The sequence below is a fragment of the Triturus cristatus genome, chromosome 11 (assembly GCF_964204655.1).
Source record: "Triturus cristatus chromosome 11, aTriCri1.1, whole genome shotgun sequence".
NCBI lineage: Eukaryota > Metazoa > Chordata > Amphibia > Caudata > Salamandridae > Triturus > Triturus cristatus.
Window position 1 is genome coordinate 1,084,612,348 of NC_140594.1, and position 22,726 is coordinate 1,084,635,073.

Sequence of the window (22,726 nt, forward strand, 5' to 3'; positions counted from 1 at the left end):
TAGCTTGTTTAATCTTCCCGACGGCCCCCCCGTGTCTAGAGACCCTTACGGGCGATTGTTCGCGCTTTATAAATGTGGATTATTAATTGGAGATATGAAGACAGAACAAACAACACATGAATATTCCTCAGAGATCAGAGTATTTGGAGACATATCAATCCTGCTCTCGATAGAGGCAGAGAGGATCTTACTTTCGATGACAAAGAGGACCATTCTTAAATTATCTTATTTCTTGCAATGATAAACTTGATGCCAGTTAACCATTTTTCCAGTTCTAGAACTGTTCCCCATGGGGAAGCGCACTGCCGCATGCAATGCGTGGGTGAACATCCCGTGGTGAGGTGCCCATATCCCTGCCAGCACTTATTTATTGAACATGCACCTGCTCTTTGCCGGCTTTCTTTTGGTCCATTGCTTACCTGTCCTGGGGGTCTGTAACACGTGCCCAACTTCTGGCAGGGGAAGTGGAGGCAGGCCGCGCAGGTATGTAAGTGGGTCGTAGCATAGAAACAGGGAACTTGGCACTGCATCACGTATTATATATATATATATATATATATTTATTTAATGTTATTACTATATATATTTTTTTTTTTACAGGGGATGTGCCCATGTGGAGGACTTTTTGCGAGATGACCCCGTGCCTCAGCTTTTCTCTGCTGCCATTTTCTATTTTCCTCACCTGCACCTATCATGGTGAACTACCCCAGTTTGTGAGCAATGACCAAGGACTGGTGCAGCTGGGCAGACTGCAGAGCATTAGGGCAGTCAGACCACCTTTACCACTGGTAGTAATTGGCAGATACTTATTGTGCAGTTGGTTACTATGTCCCCTCTCAGAAATGGGACGTACCTTACATCCTTCCGGATTCTCCACTGGTAGTAAAATCAGCACTTTGCTTGCCTTGAACCCTACATCTGTTCTATGAATCAGTGTCTGGCAGCACCAGCGCTGCATAAGGGCATACCACTAAAAGAAGTTAAGCAACAAGCTTTGAGTTTTGCAAGAGACTCGGGAGGCCTTTCAGAGTTTTCCCGGTGGCCAAGTCCAGTCAACACAACAATTCCATGTTCATGAAGTCAACAGATTGAGGTTTTTAGATGTACTGAACAGGTGAACTCTGGGTGACAAAGCTCACTGCAGGAGTCATTCAGGACAAGTAGCCCAGGTTACTAAATGCAACGAATAAAAGGCGTAGGGAGCAGAACCTCGCAGGTGCAAAGCAGTGGAACAGAAGACTCAAGACAAGAGATCGATGGCTTCCACACAAGAACTGTATCTTGTACGAGACAGCCTACCACGCCTCGTCAGTGTTAACCAAAACCAATGTTCACGTAGCGGAACACATTTTTGAGTGAAAGAACTAAGGAAAAGCCGTGCAGATCAGGCTAGGAGAACTAAAGTCTTCCCAGCTGTTCATTTATGGTCAATTAATGGAAGCAAGTACATCGGCTGGAACTCAAACAGCCAAAAAAGAGCACAAAGATATATATATATATATACATATACACATACATATATACACATACACATACTTATTCTAACAAATAATTTGATATATAATAAAACAAAAGTTTTTGGTCCTCGGGTGTGGCAAGTGCCTAACCAAGAATGGAATCAATAACTTGTGCAAATCCTCCATGATAATAATTAATTCAAAATGATTTAGTCATTTGAATAAGAAAAGTTTAAGATATGAACCAGTATCCATCCAAGACAGCCCAAACTATTTGCACCACTTTCTTTGGATTTACAATTGCTCTGATTTCCAGTGAGATGTCAAATTCACATTGCTCAGACTGTCTACGACATCACTATTAACCACATGGGTGCTCAGGACGGTTCCCGGCCATCATGAGTCACGGTAGTCGTGTGCTCATGACGGCCGGGAGCCAGCCGCCCAACCGTTGCCGCTCCGCCCACGCGCGGCTAATTCCCAGCAAAATAATGAGTGGGCGGAGTTCGCACGGCTTCCGGCCGTCATGAGCACACGCCCACCGTGATTTATGACGGCCAGGAGCCGTCCTGGGTACCTGAGCGCCACGTCCAGCCCCGCCCTCCCTCGCACCGCAGCAGAATTTGCCGCGCCGTGAAGGGGTTAAACAACAATCAAGGTCTCTTTATCAGGCTTTAAAGAATCAAGAGTGGCAGATCTGGTGTACCAATCGTGGCACCCAACCTCTCCTACACGTTTCTTTGCCAAGCAAAATAGGATTATTTATTTAGTATTTTAATTTCAGTCATTCTTGCAGCAGTCTTAACTACACCCCAGTTCAGCAATTGAGATAAAGAAGAATTTGAGACTGATAAAACAAAATTCTCAGACTAGCCAACTTTTACTAGGCCTAGAATAATTGTATTTATGCTGACAAAATTCATGAATTCCAAATTTTCGTATTACACAAAATTTCTAAAAAATTTACACAATTTGCATAATTTTTTTAATCAAGAGCACACCTCAAATAAAAAAAAGTTTTGCAAGATACTAGTGTGAGATTGGGTTGAATAGCTTACCAAGAGACATCTTGTACGTGTACCAGTCTCATGCCGGTATCTCACAAGAAAGTTTAACACAAAGTGTGCACTTACTTGAGAAAAAGTCACACAAGATACCAACAAACTATGTTTTGCTCAGAAAGCAGAATTTCAAGAATGGAATTTACATTCTGCCTGTAAGAGAGATAGGGATAGAATCTGCCATGAGTCAGAAGGGAATTCCAAGCTTTAGGGCAGGAATGGCCTCCTTGAGAAATGGACCTGGTTGGGCGCCACCAACTGTAATTGGTTCATAGAGCGCAAGGCTCTGGAGACCTTGTATCCCCCAGACTATATCAATAGCCAGTAGCACTCCTAATGCAGTACTGCATACGTATCCAGAGGTACTCTCAAGCAAACCTCATGCGTACGTTGTCCCTGATGAACACAAGCCTGAGACTCATCTCCACTGAGCATCTCTGCAATAAGACACAGAAGGTGATGGGAGGGATGCTTGCAAATAGTCTAACCACTGGAAAGAACCAGTGGTCAATTTATGAAAAATAAGTGCCAGGGCTCTTGCCAAGAGGCAGCTTGCACCAGCCCATTGATCCTATTAGCGCTGCCTATAACAGAAGGAACTACCAACAATGAAACCCTACAAGTGGGGAGAGGGTGTGGCATAATGTCCAGAGCTGCTGACATCGGAGCTGGGGAACCATGTTCGAGTCTCGGTGTAGGCTCAACATTCTATGACTCTGGGCAAATCCATACCTTTGGGTCGAGTTCATGCTATAAGCACCGGTGTGGATGATTAAGTGCCGGTGCCGAGCCCCGGAAACCACCAGTTCAAATTAAACACTGGCAATAACTCTGGGAAGCATTCCAACACATCCTTTTTTCACCCAGTGTGCCACACTACTCCCCTTATGCAGATCAGTACTGACCCTGCTCCTTATGGGAACAATCCATCCTGAAGTGCCAGGCGAGGCACTCACCAGAGGGGAACACAAACAACCCCATGTCAGTTTGAACCTGACAAGGCCTCGTCAGCGAGGTATAGCAACAATCCTTTGGCACTGCAAGCTATACAATGTAGTCCTTAAAATTAGAAAAGGAATGCTATAGAATGGAATGATCCAATATCTGACATGGGAGACACTAGCTGACCTGGCTACCTCCATCCGGTTATAGGCCCTCCCTCCCTCTCTTGCCTTGCGTTTAGAAAAGGGGGTCCAACACCGGTCCTAGCAGGACGAATCCATGACAGGTTGTCATGACAGCCGCAGATATATAAATCATTGACATTTAGATCTGCGGAGGTATCCTGAAAATCTGGCATGTCCATGCCCCCCATGTATCAATAGGGGACACAGCTGATTTAGAATCTCTGGCCACACAGTGTGTATGGACTATGCACTGTGATAATACTCGTGAGGAAGGAGAAGCCACAATAAGATCATACCTGTGGCCCATCCGTTGTGCATCCATGGCCGGACTGGCCAGCCAGACAAGCGGGCAATCCGGCGGGAGGCTGGAGCCCCAGGAGGCCGGTTTTCACACTTGGCGGCCAGTTTCGGCCTCCAGGGGTGGTGATGCACGTTACGCGCTCCCAGCGGCAACTTGAAAGAGTCGCTCTGGTTCTAGCGTGCATTGGCACGTCTACACATGGGGGCTGACTTTATCATTTTAGTCTGGGTTGTTTTAAGTTCCCAGTCCAGCCCAGTGTGCATCCCTTGCTTCTCAGGCAAACAGCCACAAGTTATATACACTCAGCACTGTACAGAGAATACAACTTTATTCAGCGGAGAGACATAAGACATAATGGAGACTGACTGGCCACTGAACTTTTCTAAACTATGTACAAGAGACAGTTGCCCATTAAACATTTTTCCAAGTGAAAGAACTTATTGATTGGCTCATAGCTCATGAAAATATAAATTTTAGGAAAAAACACGAAAATGATTCTAGAATTTCCCGGACTATCAAGTATTCAATATAGGTTACACGTGTTGACGCTAGGAGGCTTCCTGGCGCAACAAACAGCATGCAAGTAAAGTCACGGCAAATATGGCAAAAAGACAATGACATGGGATGAAAAAGGAGAACTGAACAGCTATCAATTATGTTTCCGCACCTAATCATATTCCAAAGCTGCCTGTTGAGCATTCTCTCTCTGTGTAGAGAGTTCATGACAGATAGCAATAGAGAGGGACATTTCCTGGCTATCAGTGGCTTCTGTTGACATAAACCACGAGCCGCAAGGACAGTGGTTTTTCAATGTCCTTAGGAGCCCAAGATGCTATACTTCCAAATTACATATGCTAAAATATATGTATTTTTATATTATTCATGTTTAATTTTGGCTCAATTAGCACAAAGCAACTCTTTTTTAAACAAGTAATTATTGAAAAGAAAGTGAAATACTTAATTATGCTCCTTGTAGTAAAAAGATAAGACAAACATTTTTTATATACTTAAGAATGTAGGATTTTAGAAATAATACAGATTGCTTTGTTAAAAATTCCATTCTGGCACAAAAAGTCAGTCGTCTGAAGCCGCTCCTTGCAAGATTCAGCCAGCAAATGAACCCCTCATTACATTCTGAATGTTGAGGTTCTCTGCGCCTTTCATGAAGAGGAATCTGTTTAAACCAGGCTTCTCTGAAGAGTAGCTCGTGCGCTACTGGTAACTCCCTGGCTACCTGGAAGTAGCTCCTATGTGTGCAGCCTGGTCAACTAAATTAGAAGCTTTTGTTTCCAAGAATTAATATATGCACCCCAATACTGAAAAGCATGTATTTGCATATGAAAATGGGTGCATTACTGCTTGCTCCCCAGTCGGGTGCACTGAGGCGATCATGGCTGGTAATCTTGCATGGGTGGCCACTAATGCTATCTTGTCTGTGATGGTCACTATTACAATATTAGTAGTTTGGGGTGGTTTTAGTTGAACATAAGTAGCTCTTATTACAGAAAATGTTAGAGACATCTGGTTTCAATAAAGGATATTGGTGCAGTTTAGCAAAGTGAAGATGCAGTCTGCAATGTCCAACTAACAATGACTTCCATTAAAAACCTAAGGTTTTGTTATAAATGGAGAGGCCATTAAACAAGTGTCACCAGTTCCACTGGGTTGGTTGGGAGTGTCATTAGCTAAATGTACCGTCATGCTAAGGAATGTGTTAGCTGTAGGGGAGGAAAGCCGGCTCGCACTAGGCCTCCTATAGGATGACATAGGTAGCTCAGAGAAATAGAAATATCATTCCCATGAAATATGGAACATACTTCACAGATATGACATCATCTTGGTGAGACATAGATTTCCAAATGACTTTTCGTGCAACAAAAGCTGCCAGAAGTGGAATGGAATTTTTATATACACATGGGTTTTAGGGCATCCGTGGATCCCTAAACTGGCGTCTAGGAGAGATTTTCCCATACATTTTACAAGGTATACTCCCACCCCCTCAAGCTACATACAATAAATGTTGTTAACGCCCATGGCTGCTGTTTTTTATGATTAGTGCTTCATAATGCAGTCAAATCTGAGTGTTCACTTTCTTATGAGTGGTTGGAGTACCGTATTCCATGTAATTGAGGGAAAATGCAATTCAGCCGAGCATTACAGCAATCTCAGATATCAGACTTGTCCCCTCCTATATACAGCACTCAGGAGACTAACGCAGCTGTTCGTTGATTTACATACGGTGTAAATGTAAATATAACTTTCATTACACATTTAATTACAATGCAATTCACTAGTGGAGACATAGCAGCTTGGCAGTGATAAAAATATGACAGCCTAGCAATATATTCAACTTGTCAGTTTGCTGTTCTGGTTTCATGGCTCATTATTTCAGGATCCTGAAAACCTGGAGTAATTGAAATGTAAGAAGAAAACAGTTATGTAATGGTGACTCATCCCAAAAGTTTAGATGCAACACTTGGGGATGGAAAATCCCTCACCACTGGCACTGCCCTTGAGCTCTTCTGATGGCCAAATTCCCAAACATCGACGGAGAGCGATTAAGTGCACTATTGCTTGATAATAGGCCTGCCATACAGCGCTTCAAAACGTCATTGTGAGTAGTAAGCGCTATATATATATATATATATATATATATATATGCTAATACATCATACAAGCATTCAATGCCTAGCCTACACATATAGAATGTTACAGTAAGATACATTTGTGTAGCGCTGCACTGCCAATAGTATGGCCCTTGCAGCGCTGTTGGGTTCCCCAAGGTTTATGCCACGGCCTTGGGGATTCTGTCGCAGACGGGAGCATGTGTTCAGTTTGAGTGGAATCCTTGGCAATGTGGGAGCAATACATTTAAGGTTCATGTGTTTGGTTGTGGGTTAGTGAGGTTGAAGGTGCATAGACAGGGTTTCTTCCCACTTGTGACTGGCTCCATCCGAGAGATTGCTTTGTGCATGCATTCATCTCCAGTGGGCTCACCAACAATAAAACCCGCCCCTATAGGCATCAAACATGTTCCCCTCACCCCCATCCCCACCATGAAAGTTAGCACTGTGGGCCAAGCTGTGTGCAACAAACACCTAAAGCTAACATTGTCACTAGTAATACCTTGTAAATGTCTCCAGTTTACTTTGCAACACGCCTTTCCCAAAATAAATAAATAAAACGTGTGCATCTCTTTGCAAAAAGGATCATGAATCTGACATTGTTAATTGTCGTTACTTTACCTATCCCCCCCCCCCCCCCCCCCCCCAACACTCCACAAGTTCCCGCAGGCTTTATGGCCTACATTTACCTTTCGTTAAGTTACATAATAGCTTATTTTCTGCCTGGACCTTCACATCTTTATTTTGTCATCCTTTTCGATGCAAATGACACATTTAGTGTGGCTCAATTCACCGACCCCGGAAATATTGACGGCTGAGATGGCCTTGTTAGAATGTAAAACATGACCAGTGGGAAATGGCAGATGTCAGCAGCGAGCGCTTCACTCAGTGAGCCATCTCCAGTTTTCTGTCTCCCTGCAGATCCCATTCCTTTGGTCATTGAACCCTCTGTAAAATAGCTGCAGATGCCTCATTCTTTGTTGTGTGAAAAAGACTCCAGAGCTATTGTCTGGCCTCTCTGCCTTATACAATCAGTCTCACCTGACTCCTTCCCCCACCTCCTCTGCCACTACGACGTTCACAGGGTCCTTGACTTCTTACTGACCCAACTCTGCCCCTCCCTCCAGCCGCTGCCCCCTCCCCAGGAAACAAGCCATTGACTGAAGACCATACATAGTTAACAAATCAGCTACTACTCTGACCGCTTTCTCGCCAGGCAGCGTTTACGTAACAAGAGGGAAGTCTAACCCGGAAGAGGTTGTGCCTAACCCGGAAACGGAGCACCTGAGCCATAGTTCAATTTACTCATTCAACAGAGACAACAGCTTGCACTCTGCAGGGGGTGCTAATTCGTAAGAGGGAACATCACAACTGGTCTTACAAACCATCCAGGCACCAAGCAAAGTCCCTTGGTAATTGCTGTCGATTCTCTTTTCCCTGGAGCGCCCCTTTAAACTCAGGGGGCGAGTTACACATTTTTTTTTTCATGTCTGTTTTCACCGGCTCCTTTCACTCTTATGTTTGGTTAAACTAGTGTCTTTACTCTTTCTATCTGACAGAAGGTTCTAGCGCCTAGACACCCAAGGCTAGTAGTGCGCTTTATACCATTTCATTTTGTTCAACGTGCCTTCAAGAACGAGAGGATTGCTAAAATATCAAAAAATATCCTATAAATTAGGAGGAAAAGTATAATAAAGCATGCACTTTCTGCGGCCATCCGTCACTGGTGGGTTGAATTTTAGTGGTTAGCGCTACATGTCGCTGAAAGGGGCTTCAGAGCACTACCGTGAAGACATTTTAGTTACTAGCTGTAGGAAAGACCCCCCATTGAAGCAAAACAGTTCCCCGCTTCTTTACTGATGGGAGTCATAAAGCCCACCCAGGAGGGCTAGAAAAAAACTTTTCAAATGACTTATGGCAGACTTCAAATGCCAACGTGCCACAGGCCACTGCAACCCAGCCCAGGGCCGCGCGCTGACGCGTCATTCAAGGCGGCTGTTTGGATAGGCTGCCATCGCTGGATGCAACAAGAGAGGCATTTCCGGCATGAGGCCGGTGACACACAAGCATCTTGTCTTTAGCGCCAGAAACAGCAGCACACACACGCCAAGGAGTGCCAGATTCTGTGTGCAAAAGGCCTTGCTGGAATAATTTGTGGCCAGGACTGGTGCGCGCGGCCTCACACTGGCACCATTCAGCCAGGGTGAGAAGCCCCACTGTGTGAGCCATGATGAAAGGCGGAGGGCAGGCGACAGGCTAGCTAAGGCCACTCCATGTGCGCCGACAAAACTGCCCCCAACCTGCACAAACATCTCTGGGAGGCGGGCCAAAAGCGAAACCCAACTTTCCCAGCTCACTCACTTAGAGGCCACTGGTCAGAGGGTTACCTGGGCTGTACTAAATTCCAGTGTTTCAATTGTAAATGTATTAAGATAGCGCTTAGAACCCATGACGAGGCACTGTGGAATTTTTCGGCGAGAAGCGCGTTACTTAGCATTCCAGTGACTGCGCAGGGTGAACCACTTGGGTTCAAAAAAGACGTGATAGGGTCCATAGTGAGTCAAACGTTATGTGCGTTTTAAGAGTGGCTTCTGATTTTATGGCGTTTAAAAAAACAAAAACATTTTTTCTTTAAATGTATACAAATTTAAATTCTCATCTTATTCACATTAATCCGTGTTTTCTTGGTGGGTGGAAACTAAAGTTGCAATTGGTGTATTTTCTCCTGAAAGCATTAGCATTGACGTGAATCTTGTGTGCTTCTTTTGTGTCATGCATTTGTTGTACTTTATCCCGTCAATGTGCAATTGTTAGTGACACGAGGTACTCAAAGGAAGGCCCGATGTTTGTTATTCCCATTTAAGACAATAAAAATAATAAGTCAAAACAGGTTGCTTCCTGTCTGTATTTATGTGTAAAACTCAGCAAAAATGGAAAATCAGTAGCCTTAATTATGAGCGATGCCACAGGAAATATGCAATTCTGTACAGGCAGCATTTTCTGCATAATTATGGAGATACCACATTTACCACATAATCCATCATCCTCCTTCACAATTTCCATATTTTGCCACAAAAAATAGTTTTGGATTTTAGATGGATCAAAAGCTTTTATTAAAACAGGGGAGATTAAACCTTTTTCCTGGAAATGGCAAATCCTTGGCAAGTGTTAACCAATGACCATTCAGTTGCTGGTTCCAGCATTCAGCGGTTAAACTGGCACTCATCTGGCGCAAGTTTGCCCACACAGTATTAACAGTTGCTAATATGTCAAAATAACACTGTCACAGAATGTGCTGCACTGTTCATCTTTTGCTGCTGCACAATTTTGTCAACCCTACTGCACAATGTGGCCCTCAATTGCCACATAATTCCAGTGGCCATAATTAGAAGTCATAACTAGTGTAGTTAAGTTGAAAATGGATAATGGCAAACTTTGGGTTACTATGGATACAGTGGCCTCATGCCAAGAACAACTTTGGTATCCCTGTGGCAGACCAGACACATAACAAGTCCAGGACAGTCCCCTGAACATCCAAGTTCACTCATGCTATAATTGCATGCTGAGACTCTAACATACTTATTAAACCCTGAAAAATGATCCACTGAACAGAGAAACTTTTGACAGGGCAGAAAGTGGCCTGAACCCCTCTTTATACACAGAGAGGAAAGTGTGGAGAGGAAAGTGTGGACAGGCGCAGCGTGTGTTACAGCGCATCAACATTCCTGCCTGCAGGAGGCCTGCAAATATCCCTCTCACGTTTCCACATAATTTAGAAAATAAAGGCCCCAGCCTTCGGCAAACCAAGCATCGCAAAACAGAGAGCAAAACCCCATCACATATTTGCTTTTCCTAGAGTATCAGAGTACAGGAACCCAGTGCCAGATTAAACCCCGCCTAGGGCCAAAGGCAGGCGAAGTCTCGGGGCCCCCTCACAAATGATCTCCTAATACCCAATGAACTGGATCTTTTTACAAACGGCCAAAAGATGAGCTTTTAAGAGACAAACGTATGTGAATCTGCTGTCTCTGGTTTATGTACTTTAAGTTGTATTTTGATCCATTGTCGCGGTCCCCTAAAAGGAGTGGGGCCCATGGGCCGGTGCCAACTTTGCCTTATTGGTAATAAGGCACTACAGGAACCAAACAGATACCGCTGCACACTGGTTCAGTCAGTGACCAATTACCAACACTGATTCTGAGTGACCTGCAAGCAGGTAGGCCTACTCGCCCACCAACCCAAGCTTAGGTGGTCGGGGCGAACCCATTCACAGCCTAGTAATCATGAAAAAACATACACCACACTTTTAACTCGACATAACATATTACATTAATGTCCCCCGGGAAGAAAGCAAAAATCTGTTCAACTGTGATACAAATGTTCTTGGAGAATATATGTCAATGTTCATTTTTCTATAGGGGTAGATGGAAGTCGCAGAATTTCACTCCACGAAATTCCGCAGATTTACATAAAAACCTCCATGAGATTCTCAGAGTTTTAAACGCAGGCAGACAAAAATGCATACCGCACTGCTTGTGCTGCGATTTAGCAACAGTGGCGCATTTTGCGCTGAAAATTCAGCGCGAACAGCAATACACAGTGCGCAAAAGCACGCAGCCATTTGACTTGACTGGAGTAGAAAATCTACTTGCGATGCAGCTCTGACTGCGACAGCGTGCGTTTGAAAATCACGCCAAGGTTTCCTAGCAACAGGACATTGCGCTGGGGACACCAAATCTCGCTCGCCAGCTCGCTTGTTGGAGCCTCACATTGCTCCTGTTGTCATTGCGTTGCTTGAACGGGGGAAAAATTCCGCCACGAAGCGACTGGCGGGATTTGGACGCAACTCTGGTTTAAAAGGAGTAACGCAGAGTCTCCAAAGGCCTCCAATTCCACAAGCAGAATTAAAAATACCACCGAACCTACTTCTCTGCAATGAGAACATAGTTGCCTTGTGGTAAAATGTAGGGCTATAAGTGGGATGAAAAAGCTAGGGGGTCTCTCAAAGGGGCGTGCCCAACGTAATTAAGGGCGTGGCTTAAAAACACCGAAGCTAAAAATCTATGCTTGGCATAGTGTGCAATAGTGTGCCACCAGACTTGTATTTTGCTGTTTCTGTCATTGCATCTAGATATATAATACAACAATTAATGTCATACCTACAAAAAGTCAGGACTATTGGCTTTGTCAATGGTTGTTAGTTGCATAAGATAAATAAACAGCAACTATGGCTTCTATATAATATTGAAAAAGCTTCGACTTAAAGCCCTGGTGACACCACGACAATGTTGCTGCTCCTGAGTTGCAAAAAGAGAAGGGAAATCCAGAGAGAAAATGACTCTCTTTACAGGATTTCCCTTCCCCTACTACGCTCACCTGGCATGACGTCATGCCGTACCTTCTCCACTAGTGCGAAGTGAGAGCACGCGCACATCGATGTGCCTGCTGTCATTGCAGTCCGGAAAAAAACTGACCGCCTGTGCCAGGGCACAAAAGAGAGCCCGATAGAGGCCCGTTTCGAGGCCCCATTGAAAAAACTGCCGGTGCTCAGCACCGGTGAGACCCGGCCCACTTAAAGCCCTGGTAAAATGTCATATTGGAAACGTTCTAGTCAGTTCAGCCAAAATTCTTTGCAAAGTGGCTGATACAGGCCCAGTCGTATAATGCAAAAGCAAAACTATAAGTTCCACAATGCAAAGTGTTATTAGCTGCATAGCAATATTTGAATGGGAATGTTATATATAACTTGGAGCTACTTAGCTCTGTGAGGGGGTGGGTTGAGTGACTTTCCCTTCCTATTACCCTGGATATATAGAATGGTTCTATTTTATATTGTCCTAAAAAATCGTCGTGTAGCCGGGTTTAGATTTGCCTTTAATACAACTTGGAATTATAAATAAAAAACGTGGTTTGCACAAGATCACACAACTGTGAGGCTGCCAGGTCTGTAAAGGTTGCGCTGACTGTACGAGGGGACCAAGCCCCACCCACACGCTTTGACAACACTGAAAAGTTGAAATGGGGTGGGTTTCAGGGGTGCTACACTACAGACACTGGGACGCAAAGGAATGTTAAGTGCTGTGGCATTTTAGCAGGGACAAAAGCGGGACACATTCCAGAGACGGCCATCCTAAATTCCAACAGGGAGGGGCGTGTGAGCTCGACCTGGGAACGAGGCGGCTTGTTGCCTTCCGACTCCCACAACAAAGCTACACGTCTTGAGGTGTTTCAGAAATAAAGCGTGTCTGGGAGTCCGGGCCTTTTATGGGGTGTCTAACAGCTGCTCCGCGAGGGGTGAGAACCTCTCCTAATTCCAGGGAGGAGTCGGGCCAAGCTGGTGCCCGGTGGCCCGAGGCGTCTGAATCTTTCCAAAGTGGCCCCTGGATCCAGACGTGGAGGACGTCTCCCCGGATAGCCGCGGGCTCCGGATTCCTCTGCTGGCTAAGAAGGAGGAGCAGCCGGGGCCTCTCTCCACCTGAGTGACATCTGGCAGCGGCCCCTGCGTGCCAGACAGAACGTGCTGCTGGGGGAAAAGTTTCATCAGCTGCAGCGCAAACTCCCCCCTGCTGTCTCTGCGCTCCCAAAAGTAAGCCGAAGTGCCCCAAAGGAGGCCCTCCGCAAAATAAATAAATAAAAACACAAAAAGTTAACACCCGAGGAGCTTGTTTGGACTCCTCGTAAGTCGCCATGCACTGGAGAACTGGTTTCTGGGCTCACCGCAGCAAGACACATTTAATCACATTACGCGCCAAACTACGCGCATTTGTAGCCTTTTCGGTGGTGCCCAACTGAGTTTCACACTGGGGGAGGCATGGCCCCTTTCCACGCCGCTGCTGCTGCCCGGGAATCCCCGGAGCGGAGAAAGAGGAGCCTGTCTGGAATACCAGGCTATGATGGAGGAAGCTACAACACACAGCAGCTCCAAAGCGCAGGAGGATAACACACAACAGCCACACTGCACCAGCCCCCACCATCCCCCGCCCCCCTCTGTGCCATGCCACCTCCACCGGCTGCAGCGGTTACCGTGTGGGGCCCTTGCAGATGCATGCACGGGGAGCACCAGACGAGGGCCCTCACCGTGGTGGGTGCGGGGGTGCGCAGGCAGGATGGGTCATCCTCGGCAGCTGGACATTGCCTCACAGGCTTCCATGGAAAAAAAAAAAAAAATCAAATCACAAGTGACCGGGGGCTAAGGGGAGGGTCCGCCAGTGCCCCTGCCAGGAAACTTCGGGAAATGCTGCAATCCTTACTGGAAAATCTGAGCCGATGTGACCCAAAAGATTCCGGGGGCAAGGGAAGCAGAATGGGGTGTATCCTCCTAAGAAAGCTCTCCCCAGGCAGAAAAAGACAACAAAGCCCCCCTCAGATCCGCAATCAGGGCGCACAGCTGAAACGTCCACGTCGCCACAGCCTCTATCCTAAGTTTCGTTTAGTTAACAAAAAAAAAAAGCAGCCCTGAAAGTGCCGAGAAAGGGGCCGCCGCCGCCAGGGGTGAAATCCATGCACCCCGCGGCCCCCCGATTTCTCCGGGGTCTCCCCTTACCTTCTCTAGGGCTGGAATGGGGTGTCGGGGACCCGGGCGCGCCGCTCCTCCCTGCCGCCGCTCAGTGAATCCCTGCCAGCTTGGATCCTATCAGGAGGGTTCGGAGGGGGACTCCGCCATGTCAATGATGCAGTGAGGAGGACGCACATGGGCTGTAGGGGCCGGCCCAGAATTACCGTACAGTACAGAGTACAGCCTCACCACAAAAGGCGCGCCTGTGTCTAGCTGGGCCTCCGCTGCAGACAGAGTGCGTCTGAGGCACTGTCGCTTCCCCCATCTCGCACGAAAACAAAATAACACCCCCAGCAGCACGTGCTCCTTGTGTATTTTTAGGAAACTCTGCACGCCTGGCTGCCGGAAGGCGAGCAGGTTTTACAAACACATCCATTTAATACCCAGAATAGATCTAAACACATTGTTGCATCATGTTAAATAAATAACAATGTATTCCATCGCATAACATTTGTTTCAATGTAATACTGCCCCACAAAGTCACTTCAAGTGCTGCATTTACAAACAAAGTGCTTAGTAACAATGCAAAAGATTGATCTATGCTATTGCTTTTGAAATTATTTTTTTCATAGTGAGGCTTATATCAAATTCCAATTTCTCAACACTGTTGGTACTTAAAAGCTGATGTAATTTCCAGTTGACCAGTTACACATGGTTTTTACTGGGTCAGCGTGGGTGGCATTTTTGTTATTTTTTTTTTTAACATTCATTGACCTTGAAGTATCGGGTACTTTGGAAATTATTACTGTTGTCGTTTGCAGGTGTGTGTCAAAATAAAGTGTTGCCAACGTGTGAGGAATAACAAGAGAAGTGCAGAAGCACTTTTAGAGAATGGCATCTGAAAGAAAGCATTGTTCCTCCTTTCTGTAATATATTTTGTAGCATATATGACTTTTTATATTCAGGACTGTTGATGTCCAAGTAAAATGTTAGGGGCTTTTTGTTTCTTATGCATTTGCATTTTTGTACTTGACTCGTCATGTTTATGAACTTTGATACTTTTATATTTTCAATCCCACTGTTTTTACATTCCATTTTGTTTTTAATCAGACTGTTTTATGAATGTATTGCTGATATGGTTGATTTATTTGACCAAATAAAAGCTTTTCAAATTGAATTGACTTTTTATATTTATCTTGGAAACATGCAATTTCATAGGAATTTGCCACACTTTGCCGCACTGGCACTCAGAATGAGCAGCCTTCTGATCTGAAGTGGGGCAGTAATAGAATCAGAATATTGCTATTACTGGGAACACGTTTATCAATTTAGTTTCCCACAGAGATTTTGGCTACTGAAAACAGACAAAATCTCTGCATGAAATTACAGGGAAATTCTAGGGTGATGAGACCCAAAATTTCCAATTCCCCTTATAATTCTTGATTTTTCCGGAGAACTTCAGTTATAGCTTAAGTACTGTGGCACAGCAGGTTGCACACCCCAAATCTAAGGATATCCGTCTCACTTTGTGTTAGTCACTGAAAAGAAGAAAAAGTCAATGGCGTAGCAAAGAGGGGACAGGGAGGGTGGTCCGCTCTGGGCGGCACGAGTTTTGGGGGCGGCAGCCTCCCCCTGCTTTTACCTGCCATCTAGGGGCGGCAATCGCCCCGCTCTTCAATCGGCGTCCGAGGGGCAGAAAATGTAAAAAATCTCGCCAGCACACCCCCACCACCTCCCGCTCTTTGATGTGGCCACATCGGGGCGGCAAATACGGAGACCGCCACGGGCATCCAAAGTGCTAGCTACGCCACTGCAAAAAGTGATTAGTGGAATACTTGAACTAATCTTAGTTTCTGGAAATAACTGTCCATAGCGGGCACCGGGCATTTTTCCAGTGGGCCGGAAGAGTGGGGGATGGTTTTTGAGCAGTGGGTGCCAGTTTTATAACTGAGGGCCGATATTGCAGCAGTGCTGCAATATCGGCCTCAATCGGCCCCCTGTAACAAACAGTAGCGGCCCGTCCCCTGTCAAAGTGGGGTGGAGGGCTAGGCCGGAGCAGGGAGGAGGGGGTGGGGAGGGTTTGGGTATAAAAAAATAAAAAATAAATAAACTTCCCTTTACGCTGCTTCTGGCCCTGGGCACAGGCTCACCGCCTGCCCTGCGGCCCATCCTGAAGCTGCTCTCACGTGCCAGCAACTTGCCCTCTCAGGCAGACTGGGAGCCTGTATACAAACAAAAGTCCGATTGGCCGCACTCTGCTCATCCTACCAGCGTGTTACCCCAAGGCATTGTGGTCCATGAAGTAGCGTCGGCGAGTAAGCCTGTGCCAAAGTTTTAAATGAAAGTAAGTGTCGCGTTAGCCATCCCTGGACACGTGTTTCGAGGTAGTTGCCTCTCGTCAGCAGGGAGTAGGTATATGTGTCGGGTGCCCCTACACATATACCAGCAATGCAGCCCCAGCAATGCAGCTGAGGCTGGAGAGAGCTTCACTGCACATGAGGGATTTGGCCGGCCTGAGACGGCCGGCCAAACCCTCATGCGCAGGGAAGGGAGTGCCCACCACTCCCCCACCAGCACTGTCATCCCCTGGAACTGCCCCCAAGACTCATCAGAGTCCTGGGAGCAGGTCCAGGGGATTAAAATAAAACGATAATAAAACTGTTTTAAAACCCGTTTTATTATCCTTTATGTACTGGTGGTGGCGGGGGTTGCAGCGCTACTCCTCCTTAATGGAGCGGCCGCCGTTGGTAACAAAAGCGGCATCAGTGCTAAGGCAGCCAGCTGTAGCAATGCTTCTCATGTTGCCCACCCCCCACCCCCCCCCCCCCCACCCCCCCCCTGGTCGCTGGCCGGTCCAGCTGTATTGCCAGGGCTGGTTTGTATTCCCAGTACGGCCTTGGGTAATAACGCTTGGCCACATTACAAACAGAGTCGTAACGCAGATCCCTGTAGTTTCTGCATCCCAGGATTGACCCCTACCATTCAGAGGATCCCAAACAATCCAGGGGGGCCACATTCAGTCCATGGACAGTGATTTCGGGTTAGATATGGGAGATTCAGGGGCCTCTCAGTACTTTACGCAGGTGATGACATCATTTATGTCATGCCACTGATGACAGACATAGGTCCTGTGCTTGCGGTGCCATTGGACTCTAGCTGCACATCTTTGATGAGGACCAAGGAACTGAAAGTGGCCTGGAGTCTATTTCTTTCTGCTGATAAAAGCCACGGCCTAGGATTTGTGGCTGGGTTGTCCCCTGTGTGGCAGGGTCTAGGCTCATTTGCATGTAGTTGATCTTTATCTGTAATGCAGGAGGGGCCCGTCCCCTGCTAAAGTGGCGGAATGGGCTCTTCCTGGTTCTAAGACAGGCTCCCAGACTGCACTGCGGCCAATCTGCATTGCATGAAAGCAGCGTAAGGATTGGTTTGATCGCTTGGACTTTGCGCTCCCAGGCAGACTGGGGGCCTGTGCTAGCTCTCTCCAGCCCCAGCAACGCAGCTGGGGCTGGAGAGAGCTTCACGGCGCATGACGGTTTGGCTGACCTTAGACAGCCGGCCAAACCATCATGCGTATTGAGGGGAGTGCACCACCACTCCCCCACCAGCAGTGTCATCCTCTGGACCTGCCCCCAAGAATGGTCAGATTCCTGGGGGCGGATCCAGGGGATTAAAATAACACGATAATAAAACAGGTTTAAAGCCCGTTTTATTATCTTTTTATTTGAGGGTGGTGGCAGGGGTCGGCGCTCCTCTGCTCTAATGGAGGGACCGCCGCTGCTGTAATGCCATAAATGTACTGGAAAAAACCCACAACATGATGCACCAAGTGCAATTAACAGTGCTTCCAATTAGTTAAAGGGTTTGCACCCATCACATTTTTGCTTTACGTAAAGAACTAATAACCACTCCTCGGATCTGGAGTCACCTCTCCTAGGCTTGTATCAGTGACGCAAACTGTTGCTGCTTAATGCTAGATCTTGATACTTACATCTAATATTATTTATTTATATTAAAAATGTAAATGCTTCAACAAAGTATAATATATTCTGAATTTATTTGTTAATGTTTTTCTGTAGCTCTGTTACCAAGTCGAAGATCGACTGTGCTACCAGCATGAACGTGCAAAAAAGTCAGCACATGATGGAGTTTGATTGGCATGCATGTCATGAGTGTTGGGTGTTGCGATCTGAGATTGACTGAGAGCAGTAAATACCTAGGCCATGGACTGGTCTGACAATACCATAGAACACATCATTGATATATGAAACGACTCAGTGTACAAAGAGTTCTAAAACTAGATAATGTTTTTTATTCATTTATATGAATTCTTAATAAAAAATGATTCAAAATATTGCAGCATGATACATATAACAACATATTCATAAATGTGAATGACATACAAAACAGAAAAATATATACAATACATTAATATTAAACATATAACATACAGACATATAGAAATCAATTCATTGTTGCTGGTTGAAATCTGAGATTGAGCCTTCTGATTGAGCCTTCTGTACATCATAAAAGTTGGATGTTGCCCACAATGGGATCTTACTTCTTGAGCTCAGTGGATGGCGGTATCATTCTGCTCCAATGGGCACTGCCCATATGCAAACACTGGACAAGCTTAGCGGCAGTAACCATATCGCAGTAGTTCATAAAAAGATCTCTCTACACGGGGGCTTGTCTTCTTCTTGGGGAGCTATTGATTAGTCAACCTCATAACTGTCTTCGGCTCACCTGACACAAGTTGTGGTTACTTGGCTTTCAAGATGGAGGATGCCTCATGGTTTCAGTGTACTGAATGTTCCCTACTCATTTGTGCACTTTCTCTCTGTTTGATTTCAATAAAGAAGATGTCAGTATCCCTATGAACATTAAAAAATGTGTTTGAAATTCCTGCATGTGCTTTTTTTGCTGCCAGGCACGCTTGCCGGTCTCATCGAGCATTGCTTGAGTGCTTGGTGAGCTACCTCAATCAATCTTGCTTGGGCAACTCTATGTTTCCCTTACGTATCTCACCATGTGACCCCAAGCATTTCAACAAATAATCTATCCTAGCCCTTGCCAGCTAGTATGATTTTTTGCACAGTATGACCTGCTTTTGTTCTATATCAGCAATTCTTATACCGTTTTCATCTATCTAGTAAGAACCAATTATAGATTGTCCTTTCGTTTCAGGTCTCTCGCATCTTCTTCTCAGTCCACAACAACCATTTCACTCAGAAAAGGGAGCTGTTCGGTGTATTTGATATCATAAGGAGAGGGGGTTTAGGAATAGTATTTAACCAGAAGGCCAGCCGAACCAAGGGCCGTGCGTGGCAGGAGAATGCAACGTTGAGCCACATAGTTTAGGATTGGCCAGCCAAGGTGGAGATGTGGAGGAGGAAGGGGAGGAAATGTGGACTAGAGTTACACTTCCCTCCATGCCCTGAGAATTAAACCCATTCACAGAAAAGCACTGACTGCATGTAGCCCAGGTAAAATTAGGGGTGGAAAAAAGTTAACATTTACACAACAAACTCTGTCTAGACCAAGAGGTTGACCAGATAGTGCCTTTAATTAAATAAGGCCTATAAATGCAGGTTCCAAAATAGTTTCTAATAGACCTCTTAGACCTTTTCTATAATATCGCAGTATCCTCCTTTAAGGTTGGAATTTTAAATAACTCTTGCCAGTAGCCCACAGTTTTTGTGAGTCACACTAGAATGGACATCTCAGAACTTCTGTTTTCACTTACCAGAGTTTACAAAATATGTTTCTGGAATGGTAGGAGCCAACCAGGCAACAACTGCTAAATGTTGTAAAACATTAATCATGGTTCTAGATGAAAGCCGGGCGTTGATTGACAGGTTCTTCAAAATGAAAATGCATTGCCAAATTTTCAATGAAGATAATGAGAGATGGCGTGCATGGACTCCGCTTCTCACAATATCTTTGCCAGAACGACAACATAGGGGTCCTCCTGTCCGCACTAGCGCTGCATTTCCGTGCGAATGGCGAGGTGAACAATAATCTGTTTACATGTTGATCCACAGAGGTCTCTTGTGCTAGAAAAGATGGAAACAGTGTTTGCAAGTTCTTTAGCTCCGCTTTGCTAGTCTCTTCTTAAAGTTTTCTAGAAGTGGTAGCGAAGGCCAGTGACAATGCTATACTGGTCTTGTGGTGGGATTTGTTAGTGCAGGAGATAACCTGGATAGCCAAATAGTTATCAACCCTGTCACACCATCTCTCGATGATTCCCAATTCGGCGACAAGAGTCCTAGGAACAGTTTCTGGTTCTCATGGTACGGAGTTGTCAATGGCCCAGAATAGGGCCCCCAAAATGTTGCCGATTTGCATTTATGGCACTAATGGCTGTTGCAGGAATTCATTTTTGTATTTTGCGTCCTTAGTCCCTGTTTTGGGTCTAACAAAGTGGAGCTGTGAGTCCAGAATGGCATATACAGTGACACTTCAAATGGACACTGTTAGGCAGTAAGCGGGAAGATCCTATTGTGTTCAGAAGGTTTATAGGTTCTGTAAGCAGTCCTTGACAGGGTAACCACACTCTGTGCCAACAAAAGTTGACAGAATCAACACATAGGGTGAATGAATTGAAAGGTGGTTTCACCCACACCTAGAATGGCAGAAGTTATGCTATGGAATAGCCAGTATTTGGTTGGACAGGCTCCCGGATGAAAAGATTTGGGAAGATATTGGTCAGGCGTCTGGGAATCTGGTACTTCTTGAAGGGAAAACGTGCTTATCCCTTTTCCGCAGCGCAACCATTCTATTCCTTCATGGTCCCATAGCCCTACAGAGCGGGTTTTGAAAAGCAAACCTTTTTGTGACTCTGCCCACATTCTGCTGCCAATCCGTTGCCTTTGCCCGTTCCCAATTAATAAAATTAGTATTGTCCTCATAAGTAGCTATACTTTAAATACATTTGTCTCCACAAAGGTAAACCTTCTGCATCATGTGTTCCCAAAGCTGGTATTTTGTTAAAGAAATTGACATCACAGAATGTGAGCAGTTCCACAACAGTCAATTCAAGGTCCTCGGTCATTGAAATGAAAAAGCATTTCCTGCACCCTGACTCCGACATGTGTAGAGCCTGGAGGGCTGCTGTAGACATCTCATTGCTGACCTTCAACAGCCAAGGCTGCAGGTGTAACTACTTGTGCTGAATGCATAAAGACTGTACTGGGCTTCACTGGAAAAGACAGAGATGGATTATTAAAACAGGCCTTCTCTACACACTCAAAAAAGTCTAAATACATTTGCCCCATTCTCTCTCTCACACACACACACACACCCTCACACACTTAAGCACCAATTTTATTTTCTCTGAATCACATAGTTTCCCACAAACACAAAATAACCACTTTTCTTTTTCAGTAGCCCCAAATGATGTAATAGGTTTACAGTTCTATGATAACAGTTTATCAATAAGTGGTACATTAAGGTATCAACACTAGTCCTGCATTTATTCAAAGTCAGTAAAACATTGATTTAAGTCTACATTCACGGCCATCACTGCTCATGGGAACAGTCCAGCCCAAACTGCCAGGCCAGGTCCTCCCTGAACCAGAACACAAGCAGACTAAGGCCGACTTTTCCCTTGTTAGAGCTCTTCAGACAAGTATAATTTGGTTCCAGGGGCACAGTGAGCCTGGGACCCACATCAGGGCACACACGTGCAACACTCAGGGCAGCAAATGCAAAAACAACTAGGGGACAGATGGAATGCTTGAATTAATCTTAGCCACTGGCAATCGCTCGGGCCACACCCGAGCTTGGCTTCTTAATTAGTTCTGATTGAGTTGAGTTCCCCTTGCCTTGGCGCGACCGGAGGTGCTCGAAGCTCGGAGGCACACCATACTGGCCTTCTGGGATGATCCTGGGGTTCCACACAAGCGGTATCTTGCTCTGGGAGGGAAAATGGGGCAGAGTTCACAGACATAATTTGGCTGTGCTAGATAGGAGCTACCAAGATGGCCGGGCCCTCACTGCTGGTGCTTGAGCCAGGCGGGAGACCTGACTTTGTGGCTCGATTCCGCCTGCCCTTGAGCGCCCTCCTCTATCCACAAGATGGAGCTCAGCATGACCTCAGGATCAGCCCGGGGATCCAGCATGCTGCTTTCCCCACCACCATCCAGCCTTCTACCCATATGGACATCTCCAGCTCGGGGATCCCTCCAGAACCATGACCACCACCCTTGAGTGCAACACCACCCGAACACCTGGCTGAACGATGGCAAGAATTTCCTGCACTGTAAAGATGTAATATATAATTGTCCAAAACCTAATCGCTGTTAAAATGTAATCCTGAGTGAATTTGCAATTTGTATATATATATTTATCTCTAACCACTATATGTAGTAGACCTTTGTACTTACTACCGTTCCTATGTGATTTTAGAGTTTGTTTGTATCTCTTCCTTGAGTCACTTTACAACTTGTACATTTGCAAATTTTCCCTCCTTTCACTCCACTTGTACATTTGCATTTTTTCCCTCCTTTTGCTCCACTTGTACATTTGCATTATTTTTCCTGTTTATATCTCTTATGTAACTCATGTAATCCAAAGTCCTTATGTAACGCAACTGGTTCTTTTGTAAAGCACTCTGACACCTTCGGGTAATGTTCGCAATATATAAAATCGCATTAAATAAAT

The 22,726-nt window shown here is 45.6% G+C and overlaps 1 protein-coding gene across 4 annotated transcripts in view; it reads right to left on the reverse strand.

Moving 5' to 3' along the window:
• Window positions 1–14,352, reverse strand: part of FNDC3B (fibronectin type III domain containing 3B) — a 561,687-nt gene extending 547,335 nt beyond the window's left edge. Inside the window, exon 1 of one of the 4 annotated variants that reach the window (XM_085635440.1) lies at window positions 14,114–14,352. The gene's annotated coding sequence lies outside the window, so the exon portion shown is untranslated. Of the gene's footprint in view, window positions 1–13,593; window positions 13,751–14,113 lie in introns of those variants that run through there. The other 3 variants (XM_085635435.1, XM_085635438.1, XM_085635437.1) reach the window with 3 other exon arrangements.
• Between the last annotated feature and the right edge of the window lie 8,374 nt (window positions 14,353–22,726).